Below are 12,741 nucleotides of genomic sequence, written 5' to 3'. Positions count from 1 at the left end.
CCATTAGGCTACATATGTCGGTTGCCACGTACACTAAGATAAAAAAAAATAAGAATACATATAATATTTTTACAACTGTCTGTAATTTTCATTTTAATCCAGATTTTTAGACAAATACTTTTCTAGCCTCATCGAAATTTGGAATAAAATTTGTCGCCGATGCTTTTTATTTTAATGATTAAATCATCATTGAAGAAGTCATGGATGGAGTGTGTCTATATGAGAGAAAGAGGAGTGAGTGTTGAGTTGACGGCTGATAGAGGAGAATGGAATAAAACATTAGCTGTGCCGACCCACCTAGTGGGATAAGGTGGAGACAAAGAAGAAGAAGAAGAAGAAATCATCATTGTAGCACTTCCTATACTCCCGATGAAGCATGCACCACGACGGTTAAGTATTATCGTTTTATCATGTGACGCAATCGTAGCGTAGCATACCATACCGTACTGTACTATTGGGAGGTTTCAATACAGCAGAAAGGTACCACCCTTTCCATGTCAATTTTGTCCACGATCAAGCAATGCTTAGTGTAATAAAATTAAAGCCACAAAATGTATACATACGCGCAATTAGTGCTTCTAAAGCACTGTAATAATGCACGGGAGTGTTCCACCACATTGTCTATTTCTGGCGTAAAGCAGTTATCCGCTTTAGCTAGAGGGGTTGGAAAGCTGCTGAGCAATATAATTGAGATTTTGATCTCATGAAGGCTGTCTCAATGTAAGTGGAACTCATATGTAATATCTACGTACTTAAGTAACCACTGAATTAAATTTCTAATATTAAACAATCAAATCAAAACGATTTAGCTCAAAATCTGTAAATTCTACCGACATCCACCAAGGCTTAATTAGAAATTTTGTACAGAATTTCTAACGCTTATTTGGGAGACATATATTAGAAGAGTAGATAGAGATAGAGTGTAGAGTAACGTCCAGCAGTAAAAATATGGGTTACTGATGATGATGAAGGCACTCTTTGTGCTAGCGTGTGGACTTAGAAAAACTTCAGATAATTCCAAAACTCTTGCGAAAGACACGAAATATTTGAAACGAGAACATAAACATTTTTAAATTTTGTTTTTATTGCTTAGATGAGTGGACGAGCTTATGGCCCATGGGATGTTACCGGAGCCCATAGACATCTATAACGTAAAACTGTCATTTAGCGATTTCAACGGCTTCATTTAAGAAACACACTTTACAATTGTTGTTTGGTTAACGCTACAGAATTATTTCGCATTATATTTTAACCCATTACTTTGCGCAATAACTTCACGTTTTAACGAAGCGTAAAGGTTCGTTTATAACGTCAATTTAACAAACGTGTAAAACACGTGTTGTTAGTATTCCCTTTGATTTATTGATTGACTCTGCAAAACGAGTTTCGAATAAATTTGGGAGAAATTGTCATTAAAATTTACATAATTTACCTCTCAAGCTTCAAAGCATTCACATTCTGAAATATGGGGGCACCGGGCACCGCTTAAAAAAAAAAAACTAGAAACAGATTGGGAAGCTTAAACCAAATTCGAATTGATTGCGGCCAAAATTCGGTGTCCATTTATTCCACATTGTCAGCTATCTTTAAGATTCTGTCCAGATATGAATGCGTTGTCACTCGTGACGTAAAAAAAATCACCATCCAAAGCCATCCCTTATCGCTTGTCTTTCAATATAAATTTCGGCGTGGGCAGAAAAATGGCACTGAAGTAAGAGTAAAATCAACACCTTATATTTTCGACCATTACTTGCGTAAACACTGTTCACAATATGTGTTATCGTTAATGCTTACTTAGGCTTTTGGCGATGTGAGGGGACTTGGAAAAATCTATTTTATTAATTTTTACGAACCAGGTGTGATTTATCGTTCCATATATTTTATCACACAAAAAAAAAATCGGTTGTCTGTAAAGTCTGTTACTAACGATAGTTGAACGTGACAACGTCATAAGAAAATACTGATGGAATGGTTTCATTTTTCAATTATCGCAATTATCGTTGCTATAAACAATTGACACCATATTCACTTTTCACTGAACTTCATACTTGACGAAAACATGTAAATGTATTATTCTATAGCAGCTGTCCACACGGATGCATCGCTCACTCAATTAGGAGAGAGACAGATGTCGAACGCTGCCGAAAGCGGAGGCCGATTGTGCCTCTTTATCGCTCGTTGCGCGCTCTCGCTTGCACTTCAAGTCTTAAATGGAACGCCTCAGAGCGAGGTGACGCCGCATGAGTCATGTTTTTTCGTGCGTGCAGCCAGCTCCGTTAAATTATAAGACGTTGTCACCTCAAAAAAATAAGACGCAAAAATAAGAAATCATCACATAAGACATCACAAGGACAGCGGGCTCAAACTGGATATAAGTAGCCCAGAATAGGGAATATTGGTATTCGTTGGAGGAGACCTTCACTCGAGGAGAGGTCCTTGCAAATAAGTAAATATATATTGTATGTGTTGTATGTCGCCACATACATCACAATAAAAATCATTTATAAACCTAACCGTGCGGGCTCACAATAAATTCGACAACCGCCAATTAACCAACGACAACGCTTAAAAAACTACCCAGCCTCGTAACCTTTATTTGAAGAGGGGCACTTGAGAATACTATGTTTAATTTAAGAGACGTTGAAATGTTACAAACACAAAACTTGAACGAAGTTGGCCAATATTGTTATGTTGGTAACACTGACAAACGAAGAAATAACTTCGGTCGGAAATAGTATTGAATTAATTAATGGTCTTGTATTTACAAGCTGAAGCTCTAAATAAATCAATAAATTTGAGTTGGCAATACAAAAGTCTCTCAGGTAATTGTCAAGACTCTTGTTCAATGTTCAATGACGCCCACGTCTGAGACAGGCTCGCTGTTAGCTAAGCTCTCCAAATTGTAAACAGCTGTATGTGAAGCGATACCCTCTCGTATTTAAACGAAAATGTTTTTCTCGATTTCAGAGCAATGACGTTGGATGACCTTTCACAATTTTTATTGAGACCATTTTTTTAAGTGAAACTTCTTTAGAATCGTTGTGATTTCAAACTCGGTGAAACGAAATGAAACGAAACGAAAAAAGAAGTCCATAGAGACCCAAACACATCAATGTATAGGATTCAGCCGGCGAGAGAATGAGATAGAACACATTTTACGTCAAGTTAAAGTATCAATTCACAGAGGGCACTAACTACCTCATACTATAAAAGATGATTTACAATTATTTCTATTTAGTTTGTTATCAACAGATGTCTTTGCACGTAATTTCAACAATTTCTGAATCGCGTTGACGAGATGTTACACAGTTGATAGATGTTCTCGTATTTCTCTTGCTAAGTCATACTTACCTCACGTAGGGATACCGTGATCATGCAGGCAGTTCCCCAGGGTGAAGGTGCTCTGTTGCACTGCGGAGTGGTTGATCTTTGCGATTATTTTTATTTTTTTATAAGTTTCACTTCTACCGTGTGTGACTTGCACACACACATACACTTTTTTTCTTTCAATTAGCAATCAAACTTCACCTTACACCTTAAAGTGATTCCAGTTATAGCTTCTATATATGGTAAGTAATTTCATTTGGAATTCGCATATTTGTTGTTCGATACCTGTCATGTTCACTTAAAGTTAAAGTTTCTAGGAAACGACGCCTTCATCGACGTGATAAAAAAAAAAAAATTGAGCAGTTTCCTCGTATTTTTACCATCTGACAAGGACACCCTCAACCCTTTAAGGCCACTTATACAGTTAATTTAATCACGGAATCGTGTGATATGTGAACTATTCTATGCCTTTACCAAATTCCCTAAAAATAATTCATTTGAACATTTTACACGACTAAGTAACGGTGACGTGTAATAAAAATCAAACCAACAAATAATTTTTCGTAATTGCCTGTGAATACTCGGAGAAAAGGTCCAATTATGAGCTCGGACTGGTAGGCCATTCTGTTTATTTCAGTCATACGACCCGGTTTGGGGGAAAAGTGCTACACAATGCATCTTCGACTTTCAACCTTATGTCACAAGGTGGATTATCCATTTACAATAGACCTACTGTCAAGCACATTTACCAATCTAGAGCAGTAAAAATGTATGCTAAAGCTATGCTGTAAGCATTCTTGAGTAAAACCATTCTCCGCCATCGATAACTCTAGCATGTAGGCGATATTATAATTATTTATCAAAAAATTAGCTACAGTTATAAGGCAATCGTGGCGTCGACGACCGCCGGTCCGGCATCCTGAGGGGGATGGTGCTGGGAGAGATGTTCTCCGCACCAAACGCTTTACTTTGCCTTTGCCTTTTCATGAGTTCTGTCTCATCAGAGGTTTGGACGTTGGTTGTTGAGCAACAGGAGGTTTTAGTCGTTTCGACTCCGACATGCTCCGCCCGCCATACCCAGTGGGGGGCGGAAGACCGGCGATTTCCACCTGAACAAAAAAAAAACAAAAAAAAGAGCTATAAGGCAAGGACCTTTCTGTAAGAAGTTTGACCTTTCCAATTGTGTTTTCGCACAATTTATTTTCGGGAGACATTCCGATGCCGTTTGCATGTGTTCTCGCGTCTCAATTCTCTTATTTCCTAAATTTATTGGCTTCGTGTTGACGTTTATCAAAAAAATTCTTTGCTTTGCACGTGATTTACAAGATCTATGGTATACCGTTCAGGGACCTCGTTTATCGAATATATCTCGTATTTGTTAATAAAAGACTGCTAATTTTGACTTTTGTTATGATTGAACATTAGATTCATGCATTGAAGGTTTTTCGTTTTCTTCGTTGTAATAAGAAAATCGGCTCCTTTTCTCCAAGATACCACGAAAGGGCGAAGAAAAGCGAAACGATATCTGTATATAGTGTAGACGCCGCCCGTATATTCATATTATAAATTATAGTAATCTACATTGTTCTTGAAAGGACGAGTTACAATAAACGTCTTTAAATTAAGTCATATTGATTAACTATATACGATATTTAAATCAATACATTAGAAAGGGCTAAAGATCAAACACGAGTCGAATAAAAATAATTATATATGTAGGTGTGAATGAATGAAATGAAATCACTATTTCTTGGGTTTAACTATACCTTTTATTTAATTTCTTAAAGAGCACATTAAACACGTCTACTCCTAATGGCGGCGTCGTGCGAGAGAGCGAGATAGATCTACATCCGTCCCTTTCACACATCATGCGTTCAGAATCCTTTCACTCGTTCAGAAATGTTTTACAATAATTAGAAATGTTAGTAATAATTAAATTCTACATATATAATATAATACAAATACTCAGTGTCCGATACAAAAGATCAACTAGCTTTTTTGCTAAAATCACTCTTCTGTTTCGTATTTAGTATTTTCTCTTTTTCTTAGGTTCTAGTGAAAAAAAGCTTTACCTAATAATCCGGGCTCATAGAAGCAAGACGTTAAATACTTAAAAAAAAACTTTTAAATGATAAATATCAAATATTAATATTACACGGAACAACACTGTTACAAAACTGGGTTTAATTAAAAAGCTTCTCGATTCATGGTGCACTAATTATGTTCGTAGATCTAATGCTTAGGCTATTTATTACATCACTAAGGCTGAGCCTATCTATCTGGCTCCCAGTTTTTACCTCTTCTAATTCTGCTTATCTATGCCATTTTGATAGCGTGAATACCATTATAATCATTGCAAAACTATCGATAAAATAACAAATGCAAATAAATTTAGGAATGAATTGTGTGAGTGTGAATAAAATGTAGCAAGATTTCAACTCATGGTCCTGGTTTCCGCGTAGATGTGAACTTACCTACCATGTACTTAGATTATCTCAAAACCGAAAGCTGTAAGACATTTTAAAAGAAATAGCGGAGGCATTCTTAAGGAATTGTGAAGCAAATTTCCATTCTGGTCAAGTGAGTTCACGACCGCATAGCACTTAAAAATAAGGTTGATGTCTTTTAACGAGACGAGTCCAACTTCAAAATATTTGTAAAGGGCACAGCACCTTGAAAACAAAGAAGGCTCACAGTTATTATATATTTAATTTTATAAAAATAAAATGAAATGTAGTCAGTCATTCAAAGATTAACGGAAAGAAAAGTGGAGGCCATTATTTAAAATTTTTGTACTCTTTAGTAACACTATAAAAAATCAGGTATTTTTTGTCAATGTGATGAGGTTTTATGTATTTAGAGTTAATATATAAAATTTTATATTACACGAAATCCACACGCATTAAAAAACATTAACTATTTTAATTTCGATCAATTTCGATCATTAACATAGAACAATGTTTCATGAAAATATGTCCACTAAAGACAGCCATTACTTTTAATTTAAAGAACGGCTATCAATGCGGGCTACTTATGGTTTTCTGTGTACTTTCTGTACACTTTTAAGGTTATGGTCGTAAACCAATACTCCCTGAAGCCCTTTACAGCCGCGAAGTTTGGTTTGGCCCTATGTCGCTCAATTTCTAAAAGCCGACCCGAAATTGGCAAACAAAGAAAGATCGTTGGCCCACTGGCTTAATCTAAGGAAGTCTTGAAGGGTTTGGCGAACAAAAAAATTAATGGATTCTATTTGTTTGATAAAATAGGAAAAAAAAAATCAGTTTGGCTCGCAAATATCTTGCTTTAGCTTTCCTTTAGCTTGCAATAGTTATGAATGAAATAAAATAAAAATGCATGGTATATTTTTAACCAAAAGTTGCGAGTCATTATTTTAATATCATCGTGAATTTTTATTTCCAATAAATGTAATCCATTTTTGATTTTAAAATGTTAAAAATGAGATCGTTTTATGGTCGTTTCGAGGGGTTTGTTGGTTTGTTGCCTTTATAATACTTCGGTAAAACACAACCAATATTCATGAAATTTTTCAGTACTCGTTTACAATAGTAATATTCCCGAGAGATAAAATTATTTTTAAGCATTAAGTAAGTGAAGCCACTTATAAATGCTAGTCCATAAATATATATTTCAAAAACAAAACCGGTCCTGACCGTTTTTGGATTCGCTCTGATTTTTCATTTATTTTGATTTTTTTATAGCTTCGAAATTACTACGAATTTTAGTGTATTTTTTTTAATTTGCCAATAAAAATATCTGATACAGATTTCCCATCTTGCCAAGAAAAAAAATCAATAACAAAAGACTAAATGAAATACAAATGCTATGTAGTACAATTAACCAAACCTTATGGATTCAGTGATTATTACAATATTTCAACCACTGAACCAACACTAGTTTTGTTCAGTAGTACCATGTATAAATACATCACCAGCTATCAATAAGTCTAACAGATAATTTAATTCTAAGCATTTTAATAATTAAGTATTTGTACTTCATAATTGTCGAAGATCAATAAAAGTATATCATGAAAAGCGTTTTATTTATTAGCTACTAGCTGACTCGGCAGACTTCGTAGTGCCTCAATCGATAAATAAAATACCTAAACTATTGTATAGAATAAACTTAAAACAAACAAAAGGAATCTGTCCGACGGGGGACATATCATTGTTATTTTTATTTCATTCCGAGCCTTTTCGTATTTATCTACCTTTTAAACCTTCTCTGGACTTCCACAAATAATTTAAGACCAAAGTTAGCTAAATCAGTCTAGCCGTTCTCGAGTTTTAGCCAGACTAACGAACAGCAATTCATTTTTATATATATAGATTTTAATGCTAATTGCTAATTCTTAAGACAGCCTCATTGGAAATTATTTGATGTTAAAAAGTCAACTTCGAAGTTTGCAATGTCTAAGACAGAAGGTAATTGAAGGTAAGGTATTTGAAAGCCAATTTTCAGAGAACTTGACAAAGATAGGATATTAATTTAATGATTATATATTCCAAACATGAAAAATAGTTATGTAATGTTGTTAGGACATGACATGTGTATATTAATATTAAAGTACTTTAATTAAGCGACGCGAATTTATACGTTAAAGAAGAAACATTTGAAGTCAATTTCCTTCGGATGCTCGCACAAGTTCTCACGTTTAATGTTTCAAATATTTGCTACTGTTGTTTTGTTTAAATTAGATACTCATTATTGCAAATTTGGATGGAAAGAAGCAGATAGCCTTGTTTTTTATAAAATACGAAAATTTTGGTGTAAAACTAAATTGTCCTTTCAGACAAACACTAAAAAACATAGGTACATAATCAATGAAAATGAGGAAAAACAACAATCCAATCATAACTTTCGTAATAAGATCATTGCCTAAGAGGAGCACTCTTATCTATAATGAAGCAAAATTTTTCTTTGATACCAGTTAATTCACCAATATAAAAGTTACCAAGAAGGAAGGTCGATCGCAGATTTCTCTGGAAAAAAATGACCGAATCTGACAAGTTGCTTCAAGATTTTCATATCAATTTCTTCATACTAGAGGTCCCGCAGTAGTCGAAATTCGACTATAAATAATTGGAATTGTAAGTTTGCACACTATTATGATTGTATTTTATACTTCTATAATCACAAATATCGCCAAGGCTACGCTATAAATTTTTTTAATAAAGACAAACAATATTTAATCTATTCTCAATTTGACAACAGACGTCAAGGACAAAAGTTTGACAATAAATAGTATGCAAGCCTGTGTGCGTCAAATACATGGTATGTAGTGTGTGTAATGTTTTCTTTATTGATTTAATGTATTTTTTATGCATTATTTAAAAAAAATATTAGCATTGTGCACTTCTTCTCTATATTCTCTATAAGTGTGGAAAATTTCATACGCCTCCGTCCGCGCAATTTTCGTAAAAAGGGATACATAGTTTTTGCTTCACGTATTAATATATAGATTTCCTTTAATATGTTCTTTGATCAAGTACGCGCTATTATACGTCTTATTCAAAACAAACATTAAGTATTGGAATAACGTAACTACGCAATTGTTTTGAGTTTGTGTGAAAATCTTTTATATCATATATGAGTCGACTATTATCAAAGGCGGCAATTTGACTTTTGGACAATTATTGGTAAATCAGAAAAACGAATTATTGACTTTGTATTTCATTGGCAGTCACAAAACTCTTCTGAACGACATCTTAGATAAATAACAGGTTAAGTATTAACCTTTATTTAATGCAGGTTTTGAACCGTATTCTTTGAAGGAGACGATTATATTCAAATCAATCTGTATTGACATATCAATAACATTTTTTTGTCCAAATGCACAGATTGCCACCTTTGATAATAGACGACTCATATGCCTACATACGTGTACATCCATCTAATCTACATCCATTAAATCAAATTTCTTGAACGGAACCATTTGTTTTAGTATTTTTCTATGAGCTTTTTCAATGAAGTACATCTTTGTGAATATTCAATTTTGTGATATATTACCGATATCATAACGTTCATTTTACAAAGGTGAAAACACTAATAGCATACTGGATTGTATCTGTCAGCAAACGAGCATTTCCTACAAAGTTTACCTTATAAAATTATTGCAGCGTGCATAACGATCCAAGAGTATAAAGGTTTGTTTAAAAACCGGGTATGGCTTTTTCAGGTTACACGTAAATATTTAGTATGATTTGAAACGCAGACTGGCTGTTTTTAGAATTGAGTTTTGAAAACGCTAACAATTATGTGGTCGTTGTTAATGTAATATCTGCTTTTTTTTATTGCTTGGTTATTGGTTACTGGAGCCCATAGACATCTACACCGTAAATGCGCCACCCACCTTGAGATAAGTTCTAAAGTCTCAAGTATAGTTACAATGGCTGCACCACCCTTCAAACCGAAACGCATTACTGCTTCACGGCAGAAATAGGCGGGATAGTCGTACCTACCCGTGCGGACTCACAAGAGGTCCTACCACTAGTATAAACTGCTATGAGTACTCTTTAGAGCACCAGTAAACAATTCACAATAATTAAAAATCTTAATACGAGCAAAAGCTTACGTAAACAGGTTTTATTCGTTAGCAAGCTCTATGTTCCCTACTACATTACACTAAAAAGTATCTTTTGAATCAGAAATATTTTATTATGTTAATGATTAAACTATTTACACTTTCGCTATGTTCACATTTCATGAGTACCGATATTTCTGCACTGTTACAAGCGCCATCACGAATTGTGAAAGTAAGAACCCATTAAATAATAGTGTGTATAATTTTGCACATCATTTCCAAAAACAGTCTCATTCGAAATAAATAAATCATGGAGATACTCTCCGCCTTTTACGTCACCTTCTTATTGGATACTAACATCGTACATATTTCCTTTGTATCGCAAGTATTTCCATAACAAAGGCCAGAACACATAAACACCTTTAGTCTAAGAGAAAAATGTAAAGCACTCCACGGTGTTTTCAAAGGCATATTAAAATTACAAGGCGTAGAAATCACAAGGAATTTTTCGAATTTGAAAACTAATTAAAACCCGTTTAAATTTGCCCGAGGGATCTCTGAAAACTGGCAAAACCTAATTAGACTGCTAAATAATTAATGGCAACGTGTCTCAGAGGAAACATCAGTGCTATTTGTGGGGTCGTAGACTCGAGATTAGGCACGTGCTAAAAAGGCCTTATTTTGCTGTTTAAGGGAAGAGTGTGCAATTGAAAAGCACGAGTGCCTTAACATATCTAGTTTATTCCTAGCAAACTTTTACAAATTTTGTTAGGTAACTAAAAAAATGCGTTTACCGACCTAAGCCCCTCTACACGGAAGCCCTCCTTTGGCACAACTGTTTGACCTTTAAACTGTGGAACATGGTCCAGGAACTTCTTGTCGAGCTTCGATATCCAGTCGAATGAACCCGCTCCTCCCCGCGACCTCTAACGGATGAAGTCCAGCAAGGTTCCATATTCGCCTCGCTAATATTAAATATATACATTAACGACATCCCTCGGCTACCGTCCATTTACTTAGCTCTCTTCGCCGATGATACGGCCATCCACTACTCTATTAGGAATAGGTCTCTTACTGCGAAGAAACTCAGGACTGCAAACACAAACAACACTCGGTTACTGATTTCAGATGTGGCGAATCAGATCAATTTCTCGAAAAACGTCGCTGTGCTCTTTGGACCTGCATTCTAATTCCATCCCGCATTACATACGTCTACAAAATATCATAACCCAATTATCCTTTGGCCATATTCCGGACCAGATAGGTCAAATATCTGGGCATCCTATGTTCTTTTTACATATATAGTCCCATGACTTACCGCTACCAAATGAAAAATATCCGAGACCACGCCGTGCTTATTCTTAGCAGACTCTACCCTTCGATGTGCAAGCGGAGTAAACTGTCCCCTTTCATGGCAAGGTAACACTTTACAAAACTTGCATTTGCTCCACATTGACCCACCGACCTCGAACCCGTCAGGAAACACCAAAAGTCAGCGTCGAAAAACTAATTTGATAAGACAATGCAGCACTATACTCATAACTGCCTCATCGTGGCCCCTGCAGACTACTCTCTTAGCTTGGCTCACCGAGGAGCCAGCCACAGTAACTAATACCGTCCTCCCAAAAAAACAAAAGTAATACCTCCATTACCTTTAATACATTTATGTATATTACAGCATATGATATAAATGCAGACACAAAAATGGAATTAACACCAGCCAGCCGGTAAATACTATGTTTTGTCTGGTGATATTCCAGCTGAAAGTTAGAGTCTGTTTTTTTTCGAAATTATTTCCGACAGTCCTAAACAGACAGACGTCAACATTATTTATGGTCCTCGTAAATTCCTCGAGTAAACAACAGCTTTTGTATAACTGCGAGAATCTCTGTAATGTCAAATGTTTGCTTTCAAACTTTATAGTGAGTTACAGTTTTGTATTAATCTAGATGGTTTTGGCGAATTTCGACATTAAATAGAGATCGTTTGTTTAGGTTTCTCTCAATATAGACATGTGTGTATTTGTTAAATGTGGACATTAAATTAATAGTAATACTAATTTATTTTTAACTATCGTTGTCGAGGTACCATCTAAGCCTGTACAAGAATTTTACATCTGTTTTGAAAACTAAAAGACCTATCTTGTTGCCATAGATAGATAGCATCAGTATAGTAGCACTTTTCAAATTATCTAGTTGGGTGAAGGATCTCAATCCCCTATTTGGTACAAAATGGTTATAGTGATGTTGTACATTACATGCTGCTCATGTAAAAACTCATTTTTAATACCTAAGCTTAGTGAATAAATGACTTCTTTTTTCTTTCTTTCTTTCATCACAACGTAAATACTTCCTCCCAATTTGAGAGTCAAGGTCTGAATGATATTACGGCTGTTCCTTCAAACAAGAATGCATACCTTGCGGCAGAAATAGACACGATGGCGATATTCCCATCCTTATTGTTTCACAACACGCTTTAAACACCAACCAGTAAATACCAGCTTACTATCGCAATTCGCTGGTTTTTAATTTATTTGTATAACATCATATTAATACTCTTTAGATGTTAAGCGTTACGACCGGTCATTGTCATGTTTGTATTATTTTAAATAAATTTGGCAGTGTCCATAGTTAATACATTAAGTGTATAATATAATAATATAGAGAGTACTACACAAACCACACGTATTTCATTTCAAATATCAAGCCAATCAAAACACAACCGTATCGCCTCAACAGCTGGCACTATACTCGGGAAACCATTCTCCAGTAAATCTCATAATCTCTTTCTACTATATCCTGGGAAAGAGATATGGGATGGTGTTTTTCTTGTAAGTCAGGAACAAATACTTATCAAAAGCATTTTTTTTTATT

At 35.0% G+C, this 12,741-nt stretch overlaps 1 long non-coding RNA gene across 1 annotated transcript; it reads right to left on the bottom strand.

The window, feature by feature from the left end:
- Window positions 1–9,981: 9,981 nt before the first annotated feature.
- Window positions 9,982–11,781, bottom strand: LOC119629868 (uncharacterized). Its single transcript, XR_005245755.2, has 2 exons — window positions 11,521–11,781; window positions 9,982–10,960 (listed from the first exon to the last, which is right to left on the bottom strand). It is a non-coding gene; the product is annotated as an uncharacterized LOC119629868 (long non-coding RNA).
- Between the last annotated feature and the right edge of the window lie 960 nt (window positions 11,782–12,741).

Source organism: Bombyx mori, chromosome 18 (assembly GCF_030269925.1).
Source record: "Bombyx mori chromosome 18, ASM3026992v2".
In the NCBI taxonomy this organism is placed as follows: Eukaryota; Metazoa; Arthropoda; class Insecta; order Lepidoptera; family Bombycidae; genus Bombyx; species Bombyx mori.
This window is presented reverse-complemented; position numbering and strand designations above follow the sequence as displayed.